The sequence below is a fragment of the Mustela nivalis genome (assembly GCF_964662115.1).
Source record: "Mustela nivalis genome assembly, chromosome: 15".
In the NCBI taxonomy this organism is placed as follows: Eukaryota; Metazoa; Chordata; class Mammalia; order Carnivora; family Mustelidae; genus Mustela; species Mustela nivalis.
The window spans coordinates 76,705,469-76,732,211 of NC_139034.1; the positions used below are offsets into that span (position 1 = coordinate 76,705,469).

General features: G+C 41.1%; 2 long non-coding RNA genes across 2 annotated transcripts in view; both read right to left on the reverse strand.

The window, feature by feature from the left end:
- LOC309848803 overlaps window positions 1-26,743 on the reverse strand; it is a 492,271-nt gene that overhangs the window by 388,649 nt on the left and 76,879 nt on the right. The window lies entirely within an intron of this gene.
- LOC309848802 overlaps window positions 21,093-26,743 on the reverse strand; it is a 28,293-nt gene continuing 22,642 nt past the window's right edge. Inside the window, exon 4 of the long non-coding RNA XR_014303295.1 lies at window positions 21,093-22,204. This is a non-coding gene — a long non-coding RNA (uncharacterized lncRNA). The remainder of the gene's footprint in view (window positions 22,205-26,743) is intronic.

Below are 26,743 nucleotides of genomic sequence, written 5' to 3' on the forward strand. Positions count from 1 at the left end.
AGTGCCTGCTACTAAATAAATGGCTAAAAATTTAACTTTAAGAGGCATATCGCAAAAGATGATATCTAAAAGAGCCATTAAAAATACGAAAATGGTGGCACCTGCGTGGCTCAGTGGGTTAGAGCCTCTGTCTTTGGCTCAGGTCATGATCCCAGGGTCCTGGGATCGAGTCCTGCGTCCACCTCTCTGCTCATCAGGGAGTCTGCTTCCTTCCTCTCTCTCTCTGCCTGCCTCTCTGCCTACCTGTGATCGTTGTCTCTCAAATAAATAAATAAAATATAAAAAATAAAAATAAAAATATGAAAATGTATTCAAACCTGTTAGTCATCAAGGAAATGCAAAATAAACCACAATGAAGTATTACCCACCCAAACAGTAAAAATTTAAAAGATTGTCAATTGCAAGAGTCGATGAAGATACAGAGAAATTAGAATTCTGATACACTGCTAACGAGAGTATAAAATGGTGCAACCACTTTGGAAAATCCTTTGTCAGTATTTATTAAGGCTGAACCTATGCCTCCCCTATGACCCTGCAATTCCACTCCTGTGTGTGTCCATGCATATATTTGCTTATACATATATACTCAGCAAAACACAAACATGCGTGCACCACAACGTGGATAGAGTGTTTGTATACATAGTCAATCTAAAAAAGTGCAAACTACCCAAAAGATCACCAACAGCAGAATAAATTAATAAAATTGTATGATATGCAAATAATGGCATGTGGCAATGAAGTACTATGAAGTAATAAAAACAAACACATTCCTGCTACACACACAACGTGTAAAATACTCATAAATTTAATGTTGAGTATGGGAAGTCAGACATAAAAGACCTCACACTGTATTTCCAGTAATTCAAAACAGGCAAAACTAATCCAAGGTGACAGAGGTCAGGACAGTGGCTACATTTCAGTTGTGACTAAGAGGGGCTCAAAGCGGGCTTCTAGGCTGATGATAGTGTTCTGGTTTTTGTTTGTTTTTTCAGAGCATGCGAATGGGGAGGAGGGGAGAGGCAGAGGGAGAGGAAGAGAGAGAATCTCAAGCAGGCTCCTCGATCAGCATGGAGCCTTAGGCAGGCTCAATCTCACAACCCTGAGATCATGACCCAAGTTGAAATCAAGATTCAGGCAACGACTGAGCCTCCCAGGTGCCTGGATCATGTTCCGTTTCTTAATCTGCATGGTGATGACATGAATTTGTTCACTTTATGAAGCTTTACCACATTTACCATATTGGGTCACTTTTCTGTATGTTTGTTGTACTTCAATAAGGAAGGTTATTTTAAAAATAATCATAATGAAATGTCCACCGGTGGATGATGGATAAGCAAAATATGGTATACGTATATAATGGGATATCACTCAGCCCTTAGGGAAGGAAACTGACACGTGCTACAACATAGATGAACCTGAGGACATTATGCTCAGGAAAGTAAGCCAGACACAAAAGGACAAATATTGTATGATTTCACTTGTATAAGGAACCTAGAATAGTCAGATTCATAAACACAATGGGTAGACAGAAAGTAAAATAGACAGCAGTAAAATAGTAGCCTGGGGGCTTGGAGGGAGAGCGGAAGTGAGAATTTAGTGTTTTATGGTAGAGAGGTTCAGTCTGGGAGGATGAAGAAGTTCTGGAGATGGGTGGTGGTGATGGTTGCACAACCCTATGAATATTTAATGCCACCAAACTGTACCCTTAAAATGATTAAAATGGTAAACTTTATATTTTACCACAATAAAAGTAACAATAAAATAGTATATATATTATGGTGGCAATATTACTCAGAAATGAGTAACTGAGAATGAATAAATGAGAAATGAGAAGAACAAGGAAACTTTCCAGAAATATGCATAGCTTGAAGTCTTTCTAGAAGAAAGAGAAGAATTTGGCTGAGAAAAAGTGTGGGCAACATTTGGTCCAACAACACTGTAGGAAGAACTAGGATTCCAATGGATTTTGGATTTGAACCTGCTTGAGTTGGGCAAGCAGAGCTTGTTCACTAACTCTAAGCATATAGTGGCCCGCTGCTCTGCCCACACTTTTGTAAGTAAACTTCCCTGGATTACCTGAATTTGAATGAGCCACCTGTCTTGTTGGGACCCTGACTGACCCATGGAATCAAATTATAAGCAACCAGATTTGGGCTCAGCCTTGGGCAAATTAAAAAGGCAATCACAGATCACATGACACTCAATGAGAAGACTTAGAGAAAGTAATGTGTTGACATATAATTTACCAATTCAAAAAGGTTATTAGCTGGTTATTAGCCTTCTTGGTAAGATGAGAAGACAGAAATAGTCAATATAGGTCAGCCTTTCAAAGCAGAGAGCAGGACAGGAAAGGTGGAAGGTGGATCTAAAAGGGCAAAAGGAAGCTATTCAGCACATTCCATGAGGAAAACACCACAGAAGATTGTGAGGTGTGTCAGTTGTGATACTCTTGGCTGTAAGGAAGAGTAGACCCAGTTACTAGAAGTTTATAGAAGGTATTTATTATTTTACAGAAAGTCCAGAAGAGAGGTAGTTTCAAAGCTAGGCTAATCCATGGTTCCACCATGTCATTAAAAGTAAGGTGCTTTCCATGTCACACGCATAAAAGCAAAGTCTCCTTTTTGAGCCACAAGATGGCTGTAGGTGTTCCAGGTGTCCCACAACCACCCAACAACATGTAGTCAAGAATAAGAGTTTTTTGCCTCCATGGTTATCTTTATTGTAGTGAAGACTAAACTCTTCAAAAAGAATACCCTCAGATCCCATCAGCCAGAATGCAGGCCTAAACTATTCTGTAGCAATGTAATTGAGACTGTCACTTAAATTCATCACCATCATGATTAATCTCCAAGACTCAGTGGGAGGGGAAGAAGGGGAAGCCATAAACTCAGGGCTCTGTCAATAAAGGGTGAAATTTTCTGAGGGGTAACAACCAACATGCTCATCTCAGGAGAGAATAACATAACACTCTTTCCTCAAAAGATGGCTTTCTCATAGCTTCTCCCTTTTTCCCCCGAGAGAGAGATCCCCAAAGTCAAGGTAAAACTTTTCAGTGAGAGCAAGATTGGAAATTTCTCTTCTTCTCTTCTTTTCTTTAAGAAAGGGTATTATAGGGTATTTACTAAATCTTCTTCCTTGACTCACTCATTCAACAAACATTTGTTGAGAACTTTTGTCCAACTTTGGGGATACAACAAAAAACAAGACAAAGTCCCTGAATCCTAGTTCACACTAGATGTCAAGAGAGTGACCCAAAAAGGAGGAGCAGGTGTTTGTTGTCAGGCAATAAACAAAAGTGGTCAGGAGCTAGCTTCCACTCTGGAGAGCTGGATAGGCATTGGTTGTAAATAAAAAGAAGCCCAGGAGATAGTTGTTTAAGACTTAGTTTAGACTCCAACACTAGAAGGGAGAAGAAAAATCTTTATTAGGGTGACAAAGTGGCAAGGAAGTAGGACAAACTTCTTTAGGCCAAGATTGTGTGGTTGACAGAAGCCCTCCCTGAACTGTATCTCAGGAAGCTGAGGGGGTGATGGTGACTCATGCAGGACAACCCTTCAAAACAAGGCAGGGAGGAGCATGGCTGGACATCCCGGCCAAGGGACATCACAGGAGCAAAGGCCCAGAGGTGGGAATCCCAACGCTGAATACATGCCATCAATGAGATTAGCCTCCCTTGCAGTAAAACTCTGTGGTTACAGAACAGAGAAAAATGTGATCAGAAATTATGAATCATGCAATTCATTCATAAATGAACAATGTTAATGATGGCTGTAATAAAGGTGACAATGATCGTGGTGGTAGCAATGGTGACCCCAATGGGGACCCTCACAAATGGCCAATTTTAAGGCCCCTAGTTTAGTGTAGGTGTTCCCTCGAATACTCTTACAGTGCCACCTACAGGGAAACTTGAGAAAGACCCGACACGTTTGATGGACCCACAAATCCTGAAGACCTGTTGGATGCTTTTTGAGAAGGATGTTGTTAAATATTAAGCTAAGAACTTGCGATTGGATTTGCACCCATCCCAACATGAGCACTATATCCTGTATGAAATGTTCCCACTTCAGAAACTTGTACCACCCCACAAGTTAATGAGCTTTTCTATACATAGTTTCTTCCAGTGTATAATTACTGGCCTGGCTTTATATTATTTTAGGATAGTGTCAGCAGCTAATTGTGGTACAGTCTGAATGCTCTGAAATGAGCTCGGCTGAGTATGAGAATAGCTCAGCAAATTTAGGGCTGTGTGTGCATCATTTTCAAAGTCTATTGTTTAGTAGGACACTGAACATGGCAGATTAATGGTGGCGTCCAATTCAAAGGGCAAGTGACTATAGAAGATGACCTGCCTCACATTTCACTTCAAACTTCACATTCCTTGGTACCTACTTGCCACACTCAAATACCATTGCACTTTGGGTTGGCCTAAGTGCATATGGAAGCTTTGGGTCTTTCCATTACCAAGTCCCCAGAAGTACTGCAGGCTCCAGCACAAAGGAGCATGCATTCTCCACCTTTCCATTCTCCTGGAGGCAAAAATACAGGAAGAATACCTCTGGCTTCTTTTGTCTTCCTTATAGACTATCCTCTTATCTACTAGGGTATAGGAGTAGAGTATCTGATGGATGGTTTTATTTATTTATTTATTTTTAAATGCAAGTGCTTTTTTTTTTTTTTCTTTTTAAGATTTCATTTATTTATTTGAGAAAGAGAGCAGAAGTGGAGGGCAGGGACAGAGGGAAAGGGAGAAACCGACTCCCGGCCGAGAAGGGCATCCAATGCAGGGCTCAACCCCAGGATCCGAGGACCATGACCCGAGCTGAAGGCAGACTCCCAACTGACTGAGTCACCAAGGCAGTCCTCTGATGTATGATTTTAGGGAAAGGAATGAACATTACTGCCTCAGCCACTTCCATTCACTCTTTCCATACATTCCCTTCTTTTGTGATCAATCCTTCTGTGGGAAGCAGCTTCTAAAATGGCTCCCAAGGTTCCTACTGCATGGTATGCACTCCCTTGTACAGTCCCTTCTTGATCCTGGCAAAGAGAACACGGCAAAAGTGGTGAGCTATCAGTTCTGAGATGGGATTCTAAACACCTATTCCCGCCATCTTGCTTATATTCTTTCTTGCTTTCTCAGCTTGTTTGTTTCAGTGAAGCAAGCTGCTGTGTTAGAGACGCCCAAGTGGCAAGGAGCTGAGGGTAGCCTCTGACCATCAGTTAGCATGAAACTGATGCTTCCTGCCAACAGCCCACGAGGAACTGAATCCTGCCAGCAACCGCATGAGTGAGCTTGAAAGGGGATCTTTCCTCAGTTGAGCCTTGAGATAACGACAGATAGCCCCGACCAGTACTTTGCCCGCAGCCTGGAAGAGATCCTGAGGCAGAGGAGCTGACTAAGCCTCCCCAGATTCCTGATCCACAGATTTTTGTGAGAGAATAAGTGTGTGTTAAATAACTACATTGTGGGATTATTAGTTATGTGGCAATTATGAACATATATCTTTCTTGCCTCTTTCATCATTGGTCAAAGCTTTTTTTTTTTTTTCTTTTTTTTTTTTTAAGATTTTACTGCTCTGAGAGAGAGAGAGAGAGAGCACAACAGGGGAGGGGGCAGAGAGAGAGGGAGAAGCAGGCTCCCCACTGAGCAGAGCTGTGATCCCAGGACCCCAGGTTCCATCCCAAGACCCTGGGATCATGACCTGAGCCCAAGGCAGATGCTTAACCGACTAAGCCACCCAGCCACCCCTATTCAAAGCATTTTGTAGATAACTTAAATAAAAACGGAAACCAGCGAGACTCACACAAATTTAGGATAGTTTATGGAAACACAGCAGCTACTCACCGTGCTAGGCAGGCAATGTCCTGATTTAAACCTAGCTCAAAAAAAGAAAGAAAGAAAATGTTCATGCAGGTATCAGATTCTAGTATTCCAATATCTTCTCTCCAGTCCTTTCTGAATGCTGTCTGCACTGTCATATACAGAAATGTGTTCCAGAATAAGGGTGTGGGGGAAGAAAGGGAGAGCAAAAGATGCTTAACATCCCTTCACTACCCACCAGTCACCCCGCCAGCCTCTACTCTCCAGAATTATGATTATTCACTCACCATTTAGGAAGCATTTACTGTTCTGACTATTGTGGTTATGAAATTACAGCGGGACACAAAAGAAACAAGGCAAAAAGGGGGGGGCTGGGTGGCTCAGTGGGTTAAGCCTCTGCCTTCAGCTCAGGTCATGATCTCAGGGTCCTGGGATTGAGTCCCGCATCAGGCTCTCTGCTCAGTGGAGAGTCTGCTTCCTCCTCTTTCTCTCTGCCTGCCTTTCTGCCTACTTGTGATCTCTCTCTGTCAAATAAATAAATAAAATCTTAAAAAAAAAAAAAAGAAAGAAAGAAGGCCTCACAAAGGTCACATTTTAGTGACGGGGCAATAAACAAACAAAAATATATATTGTAATGTCACACAGAAGTGCTGTGAATAAAAACAAAATGAAGTAAAAAGGTAGTGAAGGATAGAATGGCATTGGGAGGAGAAGTGGGTAATCCAAGAAAGTGTCTCCACTAGTAGAATATTTTAGCAGAGATCTGGGAGAAATCACAAAGTAACCCATGAGAAAAATCTGACTGAAGAACATTCTAGTCTGATGAAAACTCAAGTACAAAAAGAAGGAACTTGGAACATCAAGAAATAGCAAGAACACTAGCAGAACTAGAGCAGAATGAGCAGTTAGGCGTGAGAATGAGCTAGGAAAGAAGGGGAAGGACTTGACTGTAGAGCTTCATTGGCCATTGTTAAGAGCTTGGGCTTTGAGCACGCAGAAAGGCTGTAGGGAGTTTGGGTTTAGATGATTCCAGATTGCCTAACTTTTGTACAGGGAGAGAAATGGGCTCCTAGCAGTCCAGGATATCTCTGGTAGGAGGGTTAACTGATAGAGAGCCTTTGGTGGGCTCTTAAAAAGTGTGTGTACTCTACAAGCTGGCAAATCTATTTCCAGTTTGTATCATGGAGAAGCCACCACTCATTTGCACAAGGAAACACATACAAGGATGTTCATCTCAGAATTGTCTATGATGTCAAGACCGTTGAAGTAACAGGGAAATTGGTGAATAAAATAAGGTACATTCACTGGAGAGCTATTAAAAAGAATGAACTAGATCTATCTACGTGAACATGGATATGTTTGAGAAACAACGTTAAGTGGAAAAATGCATATGTAAATCGAGACAAATAACATCATTTATGTAAATTGAAAGCAATAACCCATTCACAAACCAGTAGTATGTATTGGTTGTAGATACTTAACAATATGAAAAGAATATAAAGAGTTCACTGAAGGGGGTGCCTGCCTGGATCAGTGGGTTAAAGCCTCTGCCTTCAGCTCAGGTCATGATCCCAGGGTCCTGGGATCAAGCCCCGTATTGAGCTCCCTGTTCAGCAGGGAGCCTGCTCCTCCCTCCCCCACTTGCCTCTCTGCCTACTTGTGATCTCTCTGTCTGTCAAATAAATAAATAAAAATCTTTAAAAGAAAAAAAAAAGAGTTCACTGAATGAAAATGGTGGCGGGAATAAGACTGAGACCTGAGGTCAAACGTCACTTAGGGTTGATCTGCTCTATTTCAATTTCTTGCAAAAACAGAAAGACAAACTAAACAAAAATATTCCATGTGAGCTCCCGGTAGTACGAAACGTGTGCTTTTTATACTACTTTTCTCTACCTTTCTCTCTATGGAAAAAAATAGCTCAGCTCTTCTGTAACAAGTAGTTGGAGCAAAAGGAAAGTTATCTTGTGTACTTATGGTCATATGAGATTATTTTGCCTTGAGCAGATGAAATCAGATACCTTTTTTGGACTCAAGAAGATAGAATGTTTTCCAGCCTTTGGGTGGGCAAAGTAGGCCTCTTAGAACCCACACGTGGCTTCTGTGGCTTTGGATCTTCACACTCTCCTCCTGGAAAGGCTTTCGAGAAGCCTCAGACCCGGGGTCAATGGTGCTTTCATCATTTTATGTGAAGAGGTCTGTTCACACAGTTCTTAAATCCACATCCGATCAATTAATTTAAAAGAAAAAAAACCTTCCTCCCCATCCCTGGGATGAGGTCCAAGGACTGAGACATCCTGTGGGCTGAGAGAAAGTTCAAACCAAAATAAAGATTTAAGCTTTTAATCTATTGATTTCATTCAGCGAGGGGGCGTCCATCAAAACTCCTCTCATCTTGTTGGTTGTGAAGACGAGAAATAAATAAACTGAATTCCCTTTGCACCACAAAACGGTTGGTCGGTACATCCTCCTGGTGCCTGAGGGAGAGATGTGGGGAAGAGGGGGAGACATGTCTTCCCAGGAACAGGCCTGTGGGTTTGCAGGGCCTCCTGAAAGCTGACACAACTTCACCTTCAACTGATGTTACAAATGGGCGCTCACCTTCGTTTGGCTCCGCTCAGGTCCCTTTTTCCCAGATCTTAAGTTTCTTTATGCTAAGATCTCAACCCCTGAGCCTGCAACCATCCCTCACCCAAGACCCCTCAACCCCATCTTTCAGTCTCAGGCAAACAAAAATTGTTTGCCTCCTCTTCTCTGTGGCAAGTGAGACACTTCCTCTTCGACCCTCAAATATGAGAAACTTGACATTTTCTCTCTTCTTCTAAGTCAAGTGGATCACCTAGAGTCCGATCCAGGCCACTCCCTCAGTGAGCCTGGCGAGCCTAGTTAAGAGAGGCTGTATCCCAGCTTTCAGAGAAATATGTAAGAATCCCGATTCCAGAAAACAACCAAGAGAGGGGCTGGTCCGTAGCCTTGGCTTCATTGCTGGGGCTCCTTCTGGGCTCCCAGAAGCCAGGGTCTCTTGGCAGCCCACCCAGGGGCACACAGGATTCCCCCTACCCCAACCCCTCTCCGCTGCTGGCCTTGGCCATCCGCAGGCTTCCTGCCGTGGTGACCATTTTTAAATGTGCCAACAAGTATGTTCCTCCAGGAAAGAATCCTGAGATGTCTTTCTCAAAGCCCAGGCGGTCACCCAAATTCAAATTCCTCGTCTTCTACCTTTCTATTCCTGTCAGGGCGAGGGGGAGAGCTTCTGTTTCTCACCCTCTCTGCGACTAAGGAAAAATGAAAGAAATGTGGATGACCAAATCATATCCCAAAATTGAACTTTAACATTTAAATGTCTTCTCTCTTTTTTCAAGACTTCCACACCGGCGGTGATAAATGAAACAGATACAAAATGTTGACGTGGGTGCATAAATAAATCTAATTTTTTAAATAAGAGAACAATATGTTTTGCAGATTTTGACATGTTTCTATCTGTCCTGGCCTTCTTCTTTATTCTGACCGCAACTCTGAACCATGCCTACCACCCCATGTCTGTCTCCCCCAAACAAATATGAGTGCCACAGTTACGAGACCATTCTGGAGTAGCCTAGGTTGTATTAATTATTTAAATAATTCATTATCAAATGTCAGGGCTTTATTAGAAATGTAAATAATTTGTGGCATGTCTGATGGACACCACAAAGACAATTCAACCGCATCTCTCCTGCAATATTATTTCAACCTTTCCCTAACCTCTACACCCAGCCCCAAGCCTGTTTCTCCTTCCACCTTCCCCACAGCCCCCACCTGCTTCCATTTCCTGCTCGGCTACCGTCCCATCCTTTCTCTGGCTCTCTCTGAAATGCCAGTGTGACCAAGTCACTCTCTCGTGGCTGCTGGACTGCCTTTAGAATAACAGCATGACGGAGCCCCATCCCAGGAATGGGGTCTGGGGTGCATGTCCACCACCCATACCCCAAGCTCCAACCAGCCCAGATTCCCCTAAATTCATTCTACTGTCTAACAGCCCCCATGTCCCCCATGGCTGTTGATTCTGCCTGAAATACCACTTCCTCTGCCTTTGGTCTTCCCAATCCTCTTCCTGCCCCCAGGTTTTGTTGCTAGTTTACATAGTGTTAGCACACCTGGACTCTCACGTCAAACTGCTCGGGTTCAAAAGCCCGCTTCTACTTCTGCTGGACCTTGAGCAAGACCCTTCATCTCTCTTTGTCTTTATGTCCTTACCTACAAAACTGAGATAATGATGGGTTAATAAAATGTTAATTTAATTAATGATTAATTGATTATGAATAATAATAGCAGCACCTATTCCTAGGAAAGTGATAAGGATTCGATTAGCTAAAACCGTTAAGTGCTTAAAGCAATGGCTGGTACTAAGGATGACTCTACTAACAACTCCTGTCGGGCTGGATCTCCTCTGAGAGAGCCTCTCACTCCTCCAGACTCCCTCCATCACTTGCCTCACTGTCCTGTGATGGTTTGCTTAGCATTACACAGTGGGCTGCCTCTGCTGGGTGATTTCTTTGTCATTAGCCCTGTGCCCATAGCGGCTCATATTACAGTGAAAACATATTGGAGTTCAACCAAACCAGTATTTTTCAACACCCACTGCACATTAGAATCGCCTGGGGAGCTTTTAATACGCTGCCTGGGCCCCAAGCCAGACCAATTACATCAGGATCTCAGAGGATGGAGCACAGACTTCAGTATTTTCTAAAACCTTCCCTCAGTGATGAAGACCCACTGAGCTAAACCCAGGTTTAAATCTCAACTCTCCCACTTCATAGCTCTAGGAGCCTGGGCAAGTTACTGGAGCTCCCAAAGTCTATGACCACGTCTGCAAGATGTGAATGAAAATGTCTAATTGTAATAGTGACATTCAGAGGGACACCTAAGTGGCTCAGTCAGTTAAGCATCTGACTCTAGATTTCTACTCCAGTCAATATCAAACCGGCATTAGGCTCTGAGCTCAGCAGGGAGTCTGCTTGAGATTCTCTCTCCCCCCCTCTCCCTCTGCCCCTCCCCCTGCTTGTGCATGCTCTCTCTCTCTCTCTCTCAAATAAATAAATAAAATCCTTCAAAAAAAAAAAAATAGTGACATTCAGAGTGTGTCCCCACCACTCCCATCCTCTTCACCAATCAGACCTCTGCACACAGAGGTCAGGGTATTTCTTTTCCTACCTGCTATCCTGACAGGTTATCAGAAATTCCTTGGGTCCCTCCATCAAAGGCCAAATCTGTCCGGCAGTCCCTTCCTACAGATAGAGCCATGTACTCCATGTTCTAGTAACCACAACCTTCCCTAGCCTCTTCCAATACTGGGGCCATGCTGGTTTCCTACTCTCTCCTACTCTCTCCTTCCTCAGAGCCCTTCAGTTTCCTTTGTTGACTCTCATAATTCTGCCCCACACTTTTATAAATAATTACTTTATTAAAATTTCCCATAAACCCATTTGAGTGTATTATCTGTAATACTGCCTGATTATAAGAGGAGACCAAAGCCCTAAAGAGGGAAGAGGAAAAACAAACAAACAAACAAAAAAACAGGGATGCCTCGGTGGCTCAGTGGGCTAGGAGGTTGCCTTCAGCTCCGGTCGTGATCCCAGCGTCATCGGATCGAGTCCCACATCGGGCTCTTTGCTCAGCAGGGAGCCTGCTTCTCCCTCTGCCTCTGCTGCCACTCTGCCTGCCTGTGCTCTCTCTCTCACAAATAAATAAATAAAATCTTTAAAAACAAAAACAAAAACAAAACAGAAAAAGAACTGGAATATATGGTTACATTTTAGAAAAGTAGAAACAAACAAAAACAAAAACAGAAAACTCTCCTAAATCCTATGTTTACTTGCCAAAACTTTTATGGCAGCTAAAAAGCTTGAAAAGCACTTGTGTTATCTATAGTTCACATATGGGGAAAAAAAAAAAAAAACAGATTGTATTCCAAATTTCTCTGATACTCTGTCTCAGACACTTTTTTTTCCTACTTCATTATATACTTTCCTTTACAGTTTCTTGTTCTTTTCATATTGAGAGAAGTCATTTAACAAGATTGCAGTAAAGATTTCAATGAGATACTCCATGAAAAATGTACCTTGAGGGAAATAGGGTAACAGAATGTTCTAGGGCTCTGGTCCCAAAGTAGACTCAAATGTGAAACCCTCTCCTGGTTCTGTAACTAGGACAAGTTGCTTATTGCCTCTAAAAATGGGGTCTGAATTTTTATTTCATGGATTTCTATAAGATGCTACATCATGATAATTATAATAGTTAATATTTTTGAGTGCCTTTAAGGCAATGTGACTAGAACTTTATGTATGTCATTTACATCTCACAAAAGCCCTATGAAGTATGCTATTTTTAAACTTTAAATGAGGAAACTGAAGACCAGGGAGGTTAAGCAATTTGTCCGGGGTCAAACAGCTAGTAAATAATAGCATTAGGCAATAACATATGATGTAAGTTGCCTAGAGTGCATATTAGGTACATAGTAATGATATCCTCTGATATTTTGATAATGATTAATTTTCCTCTCCAAGCAAAAAAAAAAAAAAAAACTAAAACAAACAAAAAGTTAAAATAAGTTCAGGACAATCTAGTGAAGTCTCTAAGCTAAATAGTTATAGCACTTTTTCTTAACCCAAATAGTCTGGAACTAAAAACACATAGAATGCTTAATGTCTCACTCCTGTGAATTTTCCCAAGAAAACTATAACCACAGAAGGATGTATACAAGAATATTCATAATGGCCTTATTCTTAATACCCCCAAACTAGAAACTTACCAAATGGCCATCAACACAAAAACGGAAAAATGAGTTACAGCACTTGTGTGCCATGGATACTAGTCAGGGATAAAATGAAATGAATTATGGACACATAATAATATGGATGGGGCTCAAAATACTATACCTATGAGAAAAGACAGAATATGTACCTCCTTGCTCCCGACCAACAAGAGACAGTGAGGGGCTTTTATCACCGTCTTAGAAACAGAGAGCTTTCCTAGAGGTAACACTCTCTGCATCTCTTTGGCCAGAGTTGGGTCACTCGTCTCTTCATGAACCCTTTTCCTGTTTGGGAGGACTGACTTATTTTTGTAGCAGTCAGGCACGGCGCTGAACTAATAATCCCCCAGATGCCCTGCAGCTACTCAAAGGTTAAGAGCAGCTTTTGGAGAAGCAACTGTAGCACCCATTAGGGTACGGGGAAGGTGGAAACTGAGCGTGAGGGTTAGCCGAGGTGGTGGAGAATAGTCACGGCTGAGGAACTTGAGTTTAACATATTAATAGGGAGCAAGAGAGTGACCTAGGGGAAATTAGGACTGTAGCTTTGAGATAAGGGCATTGGATTTGAAGTCATCCTTTCTAAGCCTGGTCCTGCCGCATGTTAATTACATGAGCTTTGACTGCTAAGTCCCTTAACACTGCAGAGCCATCATCCGTTATCAGCAAAGTGAGAATAATAGTGAGCAATTTCAAATATTTTGTTATGAGAATTGCAGCGAAAATGATATTCTTTATCATTCATTCAAACTCTATCAAGAATTGGTTAAACAACTGCAATAAGATGTAATGATATAATTTTTTTTTTAAAGAATAAATGATGCAACAAACATGAGCCCATTCTGTAACCGCTGCTAAGCTCCTTGCTTCTGACATTCTTCTCTGAATGTCATTTCTGGCTGGGCAATTCTACCCGTATTAAACTGAAAGCCAGCAATCTAGTTTTTCTGCATCCTTGAAAGAGGCAATGTCCTCATGCCTTCATTCACTCAACAAACACATTATGGGGGAGTATGAAAGAGTGTTCTGTCATCACTTAATTGTTATTCTTGCTTTTGCAGTGTGACTGGATTTAGTCATCCAGACAACCTAGCCCCCAGCCTCATAACAGGCAGCGTGCAGAACAGACAGCACCCTCCTTAGTCCCTCTCCTTTTCCTAGAGGACTTTGGAAGTCTCCATTAGGACCATGGAAACTGAAAGGCATAACATCTGTTCTTTGCTATTTTCAGAATCTCTTTAGGAAAAAAAAAAAAAAAATTGAATGAATGGCAAACTTCTGCAGTTTTCCTTAGGACACTATGCCCTTCCAGAGTTAAGATTATAACTAAAGAGAATCTAGCTATTTTTTTGGGATGCTTGCAAAGTTCATTGATATTCAGGACTTAGAAATATTTCTTTACAATATAATGGAGTGAAGCAAATTAGCCTGAAGAGAATGATCAGCTAACAAAGCAATAGTTGCAAATGACCAATAAACATACAAAAAATTGCCAGGTCCCTCGTGATTGAGGAAATCCAAACTAAAAGAATAATGAAGCATCTTTTGTCACCCAAGTAAATTTACAAAGATGAAAACGAATGGTAATAGCATTACCAATCTACGTGAGGGAACTTTCAAACAGAAGGAGGTCTTTGCATTTTTCTACTTTTCACAAGTACAGCGTTTTGCTAGAGCTGTAACATTGGGACAAACTTTTTGGAAGAGAATTTGGCAGTAAGTATCAAAATTTTAAATATGCATACCCTTTCTCCCAGCAATTCCATTTCCAGAACCATATAATAAGGAAATAACTCAGAGATGTAACTATATCTCTGTATGTTCACATTCACTGCAATGTTATTTAGAAGTGAAAAAATTACAAACAATCCAAATGTCCAACAGTAAAGAATTTTAATAACATGTAGTTATTAAAAGTGATGTGGTAGAGGGTATTTTATAATAACATTGAGAAATTTATACAATATAACAAAGTTTTCTTTAAGCCATAAAATTGTGTATACGATGATCCTCCTAAAAAACATGCATGTGTTTGTAAGGAGAGCATAATGGTGGGACATATGCACAAGAGTAACCCTTACTATCCTACAGTATTAGAATTAAGGGATTTTTCTTCTTTAACTTTTTCTGCTTGTTTTTCAAGTTTTCTGCTATGATAATGGAAATGCAAAAGAAAACTGTTTTTAGAAGCATCTTCTGATTCTTAAGACTTCTGTCAAATTGTCCCTTACCTTAATCCAAAAGCACAATATAAAATAAGGTTTAAAATAAGACAACACCATATGTTTAAGTTACATCGTATGGTATATTAGGGCAAGGTCCAGTCCTTACTACTGCCACTATCCTCTACCTTAATCCTTTCCCATTTAAGCTGGTCTAACTAGGTATAGCTGGTCTTCCTATCTCAAGCCTCAGCTGTATCCTCAAATCCCTAGTCCCCACTGCTACCAACGTTATCTTCTTTTTTGAATAAGTTATTTGCAGGGGCCCCTAGATGGCTCAGTCAGTTAAGCAGCCGACTCTTGGTTTCGGCTCAGGTCATGATCTCAGGGTTGTGGAATCGAGCCCCATATCGAGCCCCACACTGGTTGCTATACTCAGAGTGGAGTCGGCTTGAGATTCTCTCTCCTCCTCTCCCCCTGCCGCTCCCCCAATAAATGAATAAGTATTTTTTTAAATTTTACATAAGTTATTCGCTTGTTCTTTACAATGGGTAATATATGCACCTGGTACAAAACCCCAAAATGTAAAGCAGGTAGATATGCGTATAATATTCATATATATAATATAAATATATATACACATACTATATATATATATTTATATTGTTTACACATATATTTATATTTATATATATATTATTTTCTTACCTTTGATAAAAAATAGTAGCTCATGCTTTTTATTACCCAGATACAGTCTCTTAGAGGTTGATGTAACTGTCCATCTTTATTTTCTCAATTTTCTGTTTCACTTTGTTTTAGATACATTTCCTTCAGATAGCTGGTAGTTGGGTTTTAGTTGGGTTTTGTGTAGCCATTCGATCAGTCTTTTTATTGTTGTTATTAGGGGAGGCTAACCCACCGACATTTATGAACAGGAGCCATAGGTGTGGTCTTGGTTCTGTCCAAATACTTTGTTATATTACTAATGTTTTCCCTGCCTTTGAATACATTCTCATTCTACAGGCTGTAATTTCTTTACTTTTAGGATATGTGTTTTCTTAATAGTTGGAAACCTTCATGTTTTTGTTCTAATGGGCACACCCATACCTATAATTTTGCTTTTTTCATTGTTTTGTATTTTTCTATTCTTTGTTTTTATAGTAGCTAAGATATGAACATAGGACAAAATTCAAAAGCTATGAAAGAGTGTACAGTAAAAAGGGTCTCCTTTTGCTGTCTTCCCAGCACCCATTTCTTAATCCTAGAGGCAATTATCGTTACAGAATTCTTTATAGCTATAATTCCCTACAATTTACTCATTCATTTTTAGACAGTATCACTTACTCCCATTATGAGCAATAATAAAATTAATAGACTTCTTTTCTCTTCCACATCACCACCATTGCCTTAAATTTGCTAACTGAAAATCTCTCTTAGTGTTTATCCTTATCCTTTAAATATATTTTATATGTGTTGACATGCCAGATTTCAATGATCTCTTGTACCTCTAACATCAAGTGTTGCGATTCCAGTACTGAGATCACCTCCTACCCTCTTACTTACCATCCGAAATTTTGCTATTGACATTATTTCTGCATAGTCAGAGTTTATGGTCTATATTTTTCACTCCTCAATCATTACACGAGATCTGGACTACTCGTAATCCTCTGAGTAGGGTTCACGTTCATGCTGTTATTTTTCCATTGAGCTTCTGCTGGGCTGAAGTTCATTCTAGAGTAGTTTCTTGGAGAAAAGCTCATTGAAGCTAAAGTTCTTATTTTCTTGATTATTCAAAAGATTTGTATGTTGCTTGTATGTTTAAAAACTGTAACTAGGTTTAAAAAAATACTTGAGTCCTACTTTTCTTTCTCTAGGGCTTTTGTGAGCAAAGCTCCATTGTTTTCTAACACAGAAGGCTCTGTAGAACAGAGGCCAATCTGACCTTTTCCCCCTTATGGGTGATATAAGTCCTCCCTTCCTCCCCCAAAACAGGCCAAAGAAACTTGCTTCATCTTTGTCAACCGGTAACCCTACCAGAGTGTGTCCTGCTGTTGATTAGTCTATGTCAAATTTTTCTTAGCTAAATGGGTCCTTTCAAACCGCAGATTCAGGTCTTCTACTACTACTAAATAATTAAATATCTGGAACGTTTTGTTTCTTTTCTGTGACAACTGAACATTCAAATCCTCTTTAAGTCCTGGAGATGTTTCTTTTTCTTTTTTTTTTTTTTTTAAGAGTTTATTTATTTATTTGACAGACAGAAATCACAAGTAGGCAGAGAGGCAGGCAGAGAGCGGGGGCGGAAAGCAGGCTCCCCGCTGAACAAAGAGCCCAACACGGGGGCTCAATCCCAGGACTGTAGATCATGGCCTGAGCTGAAGGCAGAGGCTCAACCCACTGAGTCACCCAGGTGTACCCTGGAGATGTTTCTTAAACATACCTTTAAATATTCCTGGGTCCCTGATTTCAGTTCTCTTTTTCACATAACCACTTGTGCATTATGTTAGCTATCCTTTGTCTTCCATTGCTCTCAATTTCTTTCTAAGCCTTCTTAAGTTTGCTCACTTCTATCACATTTTGTTTGCTTTTCTCAGTGTTATCCATATGCTACTTTGAGCTACTTTAATGATGCTTTTATTTCTATAATAGTAAAAATTTATTTTCCTCTTCTTCTCTGAAGTCTGTTAGTTTATGTTTCATCTCCTTCTGTTGCCCTGCTATATTTTCCCTGAATTTTGTGTATTTCTTCTCTGAGCTCTTGTTTAATAGACAGCATCGAATGAAGCATTGCTTCGCTGTGATTTTTAGATGTATAATGGTGCCCATGTTTGGCCACAATTTTCAACTGCTCTGAGGTAATCCTTTCCTGATGGGTATTTTTTTGTCTGCCATTTGTCTTCCTCTTTCTTCATTCTTCTTTCGGGATCCTTGTATAATTACGATTATAATTTGTTACGGTTTGTTATAGATTGCCAACTACAAATGACTGATGCTTGGTATTAGTCATTGTTGGATAATCAGTTGTTTTTACACCATCGAATTGCAGAAATTTCATAAAAGAAGGATGAAATTTCTAGAGTATCAGCTTTACAGTTAGGTTCCTCGGACATAAGATTTTTGTGCCAGCGAGGTGTTTCACTTGTTTGTCGTTTTGTTGTCATTTGTTTGGGGTTTGGGTTTTTTGGTGTCTACTTATCCACAGGCAATCCAGACTGCTAACTCCTGTGCTACTCATGATAGAGTCTCTCTACAGCTCCTTATGGGCAAACTGCTCCTGGCAAATGTGGCAGGTCTGTGTGTTTGCCTTTGTTAGCTGTCCTCTGCTTCATCTTTGTAGACCTGTAACCCAATCAGAGTGTGTACGCCGATTTAGCTGTGGTTGGTTTTGCCCTGAGAACATTCTGGAGTTTTGCCCTCCAGGTGCTCTGTCTCTTGACACCTAAGCCTGTGTTTTACCTGCCCTGAATCCAGCCACCCTACCTTACCAACCTGTCTTCTGCTTCGGCACTATAGCTATCTCCTCGTCTATGCAAATATGGAGTTTTCTTCTCTGTTTATTTTTGTTTTCAGATATTTTTAGAGAAGAGACTGGAGAAAAACTCTTTTCCTGTGCCATTTTAAACACAGATATCTCGTTTTCTTCATAAAACACAGAATGATTGTTGATTTTTTAAAATTATTGCATAAAAATAAAGTGTAAAACCTTGCATATCCCCAGTGTTTCATAATTGGGCCCCAGCCTGCTTCTAGACCTCATCTTTGCTGTTTCCTCACAGTACTTCTGTACTGGCCACAAGACAATTTTATACATCCTCCATGGAAAATATATTTTTTTCTCTTGAAATACATAACATATATAAATTTTACAAATAGAGGACATAGAACAATCAGAGGCCAGCCTGATCTTTTCCCCCTTAAAGGGGGCTCAAGTCCTCCCCTCCCTCACCCTCCCCCAAAATGCCAAAGATTCTTGCTTCATCTTTGTAGACCAGTAACCTTACAAGATGTGTACTGCTGTTGATTACTCTAGGTCAAATTTTACATAAAGGATGGTTGTCGGATTTGAAATACAGTATCAAGATAAAAACAGGATTTAGATCAAGAGAGAAAACACTTTTTTTTTTAAGATTTTATTTACTTATTTGACAGACAGAGATCACAAGCAGGCAGAGAGGCAGGCAGAGAAGGGGCAGAAAGCAGGCTCCCCGCTGAGCAGAGAGCCCAAAAGGGGGCTCAATCCCAGGACCCTGAGACCATGACCTGAGCCGAAGGCAGAGGCTTAACCCACTGAGCCCCCCCAGATACTCCAAGAGAAAACACTTATTAAAAGGTGACCAGGGGGCGCCTGGGTGGCTCAGTGGATTAAGCCGCTGCCTTCGGCTCAGGTCATGATCTCAGTGTCCTGGGATCGAGCCCCGCATCGGGCTCTTTGCTCGGCGGGAGCCTGCTTCTCTCTCTCTCTCTCTCTGCCTGACTCTCCGCCTACTTGTGATTTCTCTCTCTGTCAAATAAATAAATAAAATCTTTAAAAAAAAAAAAAAAAAAAAAAAAAAAGGTGACCAGAACTATCACAGAGCGAATATTGGACAAAACAAAACCAGGTACTTCCCTGAAGACATTGGAATGTATGAATCAAAAAGTCCTAGATTTTGCATAAGAAAAAAAAATAGTTTCTCCCTTTCTCCAATTCCTTTATCAATCTGAGATCCTTGTTTTTATAAAAGAAGCTGTTTTTATTGAATTATACATACATGTATGTGAGTAAATCATAAGTTTGCAGCTTGATGAGTTATCACAAAATGAAGGCACATTTGTAATCCCCACCCATATCAAGAAACAGAGCGTGACTGGCCCTCCAGAACCCCTGCATGGGCCCCTTTCCAGCCAGTGCTATCTCTGTCACCATAGAGGTCTCCAATATCCTAAACCGCTAATAATACCATGTGCTTTGGGTTGGGCTTTTTTTTACTTAGCATTATGATTGACATTTATCCATGTATTTGCTTAAATAAGTGGTTTTTTTTTTCATTTTCCGTATGTATAGCATTCTGTTGTGTGAATATATCACGACTGATTGATCCGTTCTACCACTGACATGAACTTGGATGTTACCAGTTCGGGAGTACAAAGATGCTGCAATACACATTGTTTTACATGTCTTTGGGTGAACATAGACACACATTTCTGTTGTGCATACCTGAGAGCAGAGCTGCTGAGTAACAGGCTCTACATGCCCAGCGTTAAGTAAACCCAACTCCACTTTTCCAAGTACAAGTACAAGGCTCTTCTGGAAGGCGTCTTATTGTTCAGGGTGAATTTGCGTCAGGAGCTTAAATATTAATTATTTTGGGGCCATAACAAGCCACAGCAGAATACAATGGCTTAAAACAACTCTTTTGCTGTGATTCATGGTTCTGTAGGCTTGTCATTTCAAAGGGTAAGCCAATCAGGTTTTCTTCGATGGTCGTTCACGTGGCTACAGTTATTCAGTGGCACTATTTGGGTCAGATGGGATGAAATGTCCTCACTTATGTCTTGGCTGAGCCATACATCTTCAGCAGGCAAACTTGGACTTTTCACATTGGGCAACATTCCAAAAACACAAGAGCTGAAGCTGTAATACCCCCCAGGCCTAGGCTAGGAAACCATATGACCCTACTTCCGCTGCATCCCATAAGTCAAAGCCTAGGATAAGGCCAATCCACATTCAAGAGCAGAATAATAAACTCCACTTCTTGATGGGAAAGCCAGTAAAATGTTATGCCCATTGTTTCCCCTATCCTCTTTCACCTGAATGCATTATTTACTTCCCTCTCTCACCAAAACGCACTCACCCAACCCCAGGAACCACACGTCTTGTCCAACTGGGGCATCATCGTCAAAGTATAAGACAGTCACACACTAAACTTGGATCTTGACCCCAGGCCTCATTGCGTTTTGAGAATCTTATAATGTCTATGTTCTCCTATTGTCTATTTTATTGTCTGAGTTTATTTTCCAGCCCAGCAGCTCCTGGACCCTTCATATTGTCTCTAAATTTTGCTGGCAAATTCGATAGTTTGCATTTTGACCCCATCTGTGTCTTCCTCTACCTTAGGTCCAACAAACTGATACTTTCAACATTATGTCTCATGAGTTCTTAAGTCAACTCCAGAAGTTTATTAGCAGCAGGTCCCATCTTCCAAGTTCTTACAGACACCGGTTGGGCAAATTGTGACACACTACATAATGCCACCTGCTGTTCACCCAGATTTTGCCAGAGGAGTTTCCTCCTGGCTTTTCCAGTCTCCATGATGCTTTGCACACATCCAGCCTTTACCAACAGTTTTTTTTAAAGATTTTATTTATTTATTTGACAGACAGAGATCACAAGTAGGCAGAGAAGCAGGCAGAGAGAGAGGAGGAAGAAGGCTCCCTGCTGAGCAGAGAGCCCATACCGACAGTTTTTCCACCGCTGTCGGATCTTCCTCTGGGACACGATTATCTATTCAGCTGGTAACCCTGAGAGATGAGGTCATATCTCCCTGGATACAAGGAGCTTGGTTGCTGCTCGCTCTAAAAGTGGCAGGTTCATAAATAAAATATTCAAAAGGGGGAGGATGCCTGAGTGGCTCCTGCGGTTAAGCACACAACTCTTGATTTTGGCTCAGGTCATGATCTCGGGGTCATAGGATCGAGCACCGGGTCCCGCTTGAGATTTTCTCCCTTCTTCTCACTATGCCCTCCCTCCCCGACTTGCACACCCTCTCTCACTCCCCTCTCAAATAAATAAATAAAATCTTAAAAAAAAAAAAAAAGTGGCGGGTTCCCCAAGCTTTGTGTTTCTCAGCTGCATCTGAAACCCACTGTGTCGAAAGCATTCATCTGGGCCATACCACACTGACCCCAGGACGTACAGGCAAGGAGAACCAAAGCGAATGTGCTGATGCTCGAGCGGCTTGCTTGACCATGAGATTGCCCCAGCAATCTGTGTGTATTGACATGAAACAGCAACAGGTCACTGCTTGGCTTGTAAATAGGGAAGGATCGAGTCCCAGACAGTACAGGCTTCGTCTCCAAAAGGCTTTCTCAGTTTAACTTTCAATACATCTTCTCTCAACACTACTGAAGTCTGGCCATGACCTACAAAAGATTTCAGTTTCCAAAGATAAAATTGGAGGCAGCATTTTTTTTTTTTTTCCAAATTCAGGATTATGTCAGAATTCAGTGATTGAAGCAAAATCACACTGACGACTCTGAGCTTGCGTCACTGTATGTCTCCAGAGCTGGCCTGGCCTCGATCAAGTGAAATATTGCAGCACTGTTGAAAATTGGGTATTCTTGCAGCGTCCAGGTAGCTCAATTAGTGAAACCTCCAACTCTTGATCTCAGTTCAGGTCTCGATCTCACGGTTGTGAGTTCAAACCCTGAGTTTGGGTTCTAAGCTGGGTGTGCAACCTATTTAAAAAGATTTTTTTTTTTTTTAATTTAAAGACAATTTTAAGAATAGGGACACCTGGGTAGCTCAGTCAGTTAAGCATCTGTCTTCAGCTCAGGTCATGATCTCAGAGTTCTGGGATCGAGTCCCACGTTAGGCTCCCTGCTTAGCGGGGAGTCAGCTTCTCCCCCTCTCTCTGCCTCTGCCCCAGATTTGTGCTTGCTCTCGTGCTTTCTCTCTCAAACAAATAAATTAAATTAAATCTTTTTTAAAAATTTTTAAGAAAATTGTGTATCTAGTCAAGAAATTTGTATCTTTTGGGCCACGTGTCAATCTAGCGACAGAAAAAATGCAAACAACTGGCCAACTTCACTGGTTTACACAATTTCTAGACAAACATTGTAATTTTTTAACTCTGTGGTTCCCAAATATGTCTGTCTCACAAACAAATAAGTCAAAGGAAGAATAGGGATATTAGAAGGGGAAGAAAGGATAAATAATACTCATATAAGAAAGACAATACTGTACGATCTCACTTACGTGTGGAAGTTTCAACAGTCGAAGTCACAGAAAGGTCACTGGTGGTGCCAAGGGCAGGGGCATGGAGGGAATGGGGAGATGTTGGTCAACGGATATGAACTTCCAGTTACAAGACGAGTAAGTTCTACCGTTATATTGTACAGCATGGTGACTACAGTCAACGATGCCATACAGCATACTTGAAGGTTGCCAAGAGCAGACCTTAAATGTTTTTGTCACAAGAAATAAAATGTGAACTATGGGAGCTGACAGATGTGTTGACTAACCTTCCCGAGGTAATCACCTCACAATATAGGTGTATATCAAATCACACCGCACACCTTAAGCCTACACAACATTATATGCCAATATACCTCAAGAACCCTGGAAAAAAGATTCATACCATATGCCAAAGAACTGCAAAAGGTACTTTGCTGATGCTGTGATGAAATCTTGTTTTAATTGTTGTGGTATTGATTTTGCAAGAAATACTACAGCTGAGAGCCTAGGAACACAGGCTCTGAAAAAAGACCGCCTGTGTCACAGCTTAGCTTGCAGGTAATTACCTCTGAAACAAGGACTAAGTCACCTTCTCTATGCCTTTGTCTCCTCATCTGTAAAATGGGAATATTGGCTCCTATTTCATTGGGTTTTGTGTTAGTTCAGTTCAGAGGGTGAGCACACATAAAGTGCTTGTAACAGGGCTATTTCATGTCAATAAATAGTATCTACATCAAAGCCAATAGGCAGGTGAAGAAGTTGAGAGAAAGATGTTATAACGTGCACGAGCAAGAAAGGCCATTTGTGGTACACTCTGCAAATGCCAAGAAACCAGGATGAAGAACTAACATACCTGAATCCCTGAATTTCCCCATTACTAAGAAACTAACTCCAGAAACTTTTCTTTCCTTTTCTTTTGCTCCATCAGCTTTCTAACAAATAGGAATTTTACTTTTTTGATCTTGGATTTCTAGCTTCCAGAACTGTGAGACAATATGTTTCTGTCATCCGAGCTGGCCAGTCTGCATGGTCAGTGGTGCTCTGTGATGGCAGCTCTAGAAAATGGGTACGAGATACTAGGGCAAAAGTTTTCTTTCTTTTCTGTCTTTTTCTTTTCTAATCAAAGTAAGACATTGTACCAAAGTGCTTATAATGACAAGAAACACCTTCCTGCCCCGTCCCTCCCCTCTGTTGCACCTGGAAGAGTTATTTATTTATTCGTTTATTTTATGATTTTATTTATTTATTTGAGATAGAGTTAGAGCACGAGTGGGGGGAGGGGCAAAGGGAGAGGGAGAAACAAACTCCCCGCTGAGCAGGGAGCCCGATGTGGGGGCTCAATCCCAAGATCATGTGGGGGCTCAATTCCAAGATCAAGACCCAAGCCAAGGGAAGATGCCCAACCGACTGAGGCACCCAGGCATCCCTGGGAGAGCCTTTTAAAAGACTCTTACATTGCCACTTCTTCAACGACCTTCCCAACTTCCTGGAAATGAGTCGCTGGGTTTCTCATTTTTGCTCAAGTTATTCTGATATGAACACGCCCCTTTGCAGCGCATGAAACTCCTATGCCGTGCCTCTGTGTCACGGATATTTTTTTTCCTACACTTGAACTACTCCAAGTCAGTCTCCTTTGGAAAGAGATTTGTTTTTTTGGAAGCCTGTTTCATGCAGAACGTGATATAGCCAAGCGAAAATAGCACGGGCTTCACACACAAGCACTCCCCACTCCCTACCCTGGGTGCTACTAGCCAGGCTGCTTCCATGCCTTATTCATGGTGGCCCCATTTTAAAAAATAGATATAAGGGACTGATATCTCAAAATATTAAACTCCGTGCTCTTCCTTTCTTCTTTTCTTAATCACTGCCTTGTGAAATATGAAGCCATGACAGAGCTATGCGTCCAGGATAGATGCCGTTCTAAAGTAACCACGACCCAAGTCAGAAGAAAGAACATTGCCCGGCCCTAGTGATATTCAACATCACTAGCCACTAAGAGAATGCAAACTAGGACTGTGATCTATCACCACACGCCCTACCAAAACAGTTTGAATTCAAAATAACGGCAATACCAAATGCTGGCAAGGATGCAGAGAAACTGGATTCCTACACATTGCTGTGGGAATGCAAAATGGCACAGCCACTTTGGAAAAACACTTTGGTAGTTCCTTATAAAACTAAACATACAATCACCACGCAAGCCAACAACTGCACCCCTGAGCATTATCTCAGAGAAGGGAAAAACATGTCCCCACAAAAACCTGTACCCAAATGTTTATAGCATGTTTCTCCATAATAGCAAAAAAATTGGAAACAACCAAAATGTCCTAGAAGAGGCGACTGGCTGACCAAACAGGGATAGAGCCATAAAGTGAAATACTACTGATCAGCAAAAAGCAACAAACTCCTACTAAATAAGAACACCCATGGGGGTGCATCCCAAGAGCATTATGTTGATTGAAAAAAAAAATATCTCAAAAAATCATCTATGGTACAATTCCATCTATGTAACACTCTCAGAATGATGAAATTGTAGAGAAGGAAAATAGACTCATGGTTGCTGGGGATGGATGGGGGGGACAGGATGTGGGTGGTGACTGGGAAGAGAGAGAACAAGGGAGATCTTTGTGGGGACAGATCAGTTCTGGATGGTGTTGGCGGAGGTGGAAACTGGAAACTACACATGTGATAAAATGCTGCAGAACTATATAAATAATTGTGCCAACACCAATTCGTGCTATAATTAAGTCGTGACTATTAGATGAGACCTTGGTAAAGGGTCTTCAGGATCTTCTCTACTCTCTTTGCATCTTCCTGTAAATTTGTAATAATTTGGAAATGATTATTATATATATAATATAACATACATAAATATAATACATATATAATGAAGTAGCCACCACTGAAGTCAAAAGATAGGACAGTCCCTTCACTCCAGAAGTCTCCTACCCCCCACACTCCTGCCCACCCAGAACCCTCCACATTGATCCTATGAGTGTCAGTTCTTGCTTTGCGTGATGTATTTACCACCTCTATATGCTTCCCTAAAAATATACAGTATTTTTTGCCTACTTTAAATTTGACACATTGGAGGTCATCATATGGAATCTTTTGAACTTGGCCTTTTTCACTAAATGTCGTGCTTGTGGGTTTCATCCCTAACATGGGTGGCTGTAGCCCAATACTCCATCTGACGAATATGCCACAATTTATCTGCCCGTTTCATTGCAGTTGGCTTTGGGGGGATGTTTCTAGTTTGGGGGTGTTATGAGCAATGCTGTCGTGAACACAGTTATACCCTGGTGCACATGGGGAGGCGTTTTTCTAAAGAATACACCCAGGAAAGAAAATGCTGGGTCCTGGGGTATGTTTATTTTTGCCTTTACAAAAGAATGGTCAACTATTTTCCAAAGGGTTGTACCACTTTTCACTCCCATCTGCTGTGGGATGAGTTGTTGTTGCTTTTTTTGCATACTAAAAGACAGACTTTAGCCATTCTGATGGGTGCCATAATTGTATCTCTTTGTAGATGAAACTTGCTTCTCAGAGACATTCTTCCCTTGAGCATTGGTTCACTTATTGGCCATTTGGACTTTCTCTGCTGTGAAGTATCTGCTCAAGTTTTTGCCTGTTTTCTATGGTGCATCTTTTCCTTACAGATTTGTAGGAATTTTTACAAATTCTGAATACTAACATTTTGTCTGTGGCTTGTCGTGTGTGTGTGTGTGTGTGTGTGGCTTGTCTTTTCTCTTTTTCCTGTCTTCCTTCTCCAGACTCAGCCGGGATGATATTCCTCTTTTTCAGTCAAAGCCATCCATCACCTCAGGTAAAAAGATGATCAGTAATAGAATTACAGAGGAAAATAAACAGTTTTGGTCTCCTAAATTGATTATGTAAAACCATAGTAGCAGGGGCGCCTGGGTGGCTCAGTAGGTTAGGCGTCCACTCTTGGTTTCTGTTCAGGTCATGATCTCATGGGTCATGAGATTGGACCCCACAGCGGGGAGTCTGCTTAAAACATTCTCTCCCTCTGTCCCTTC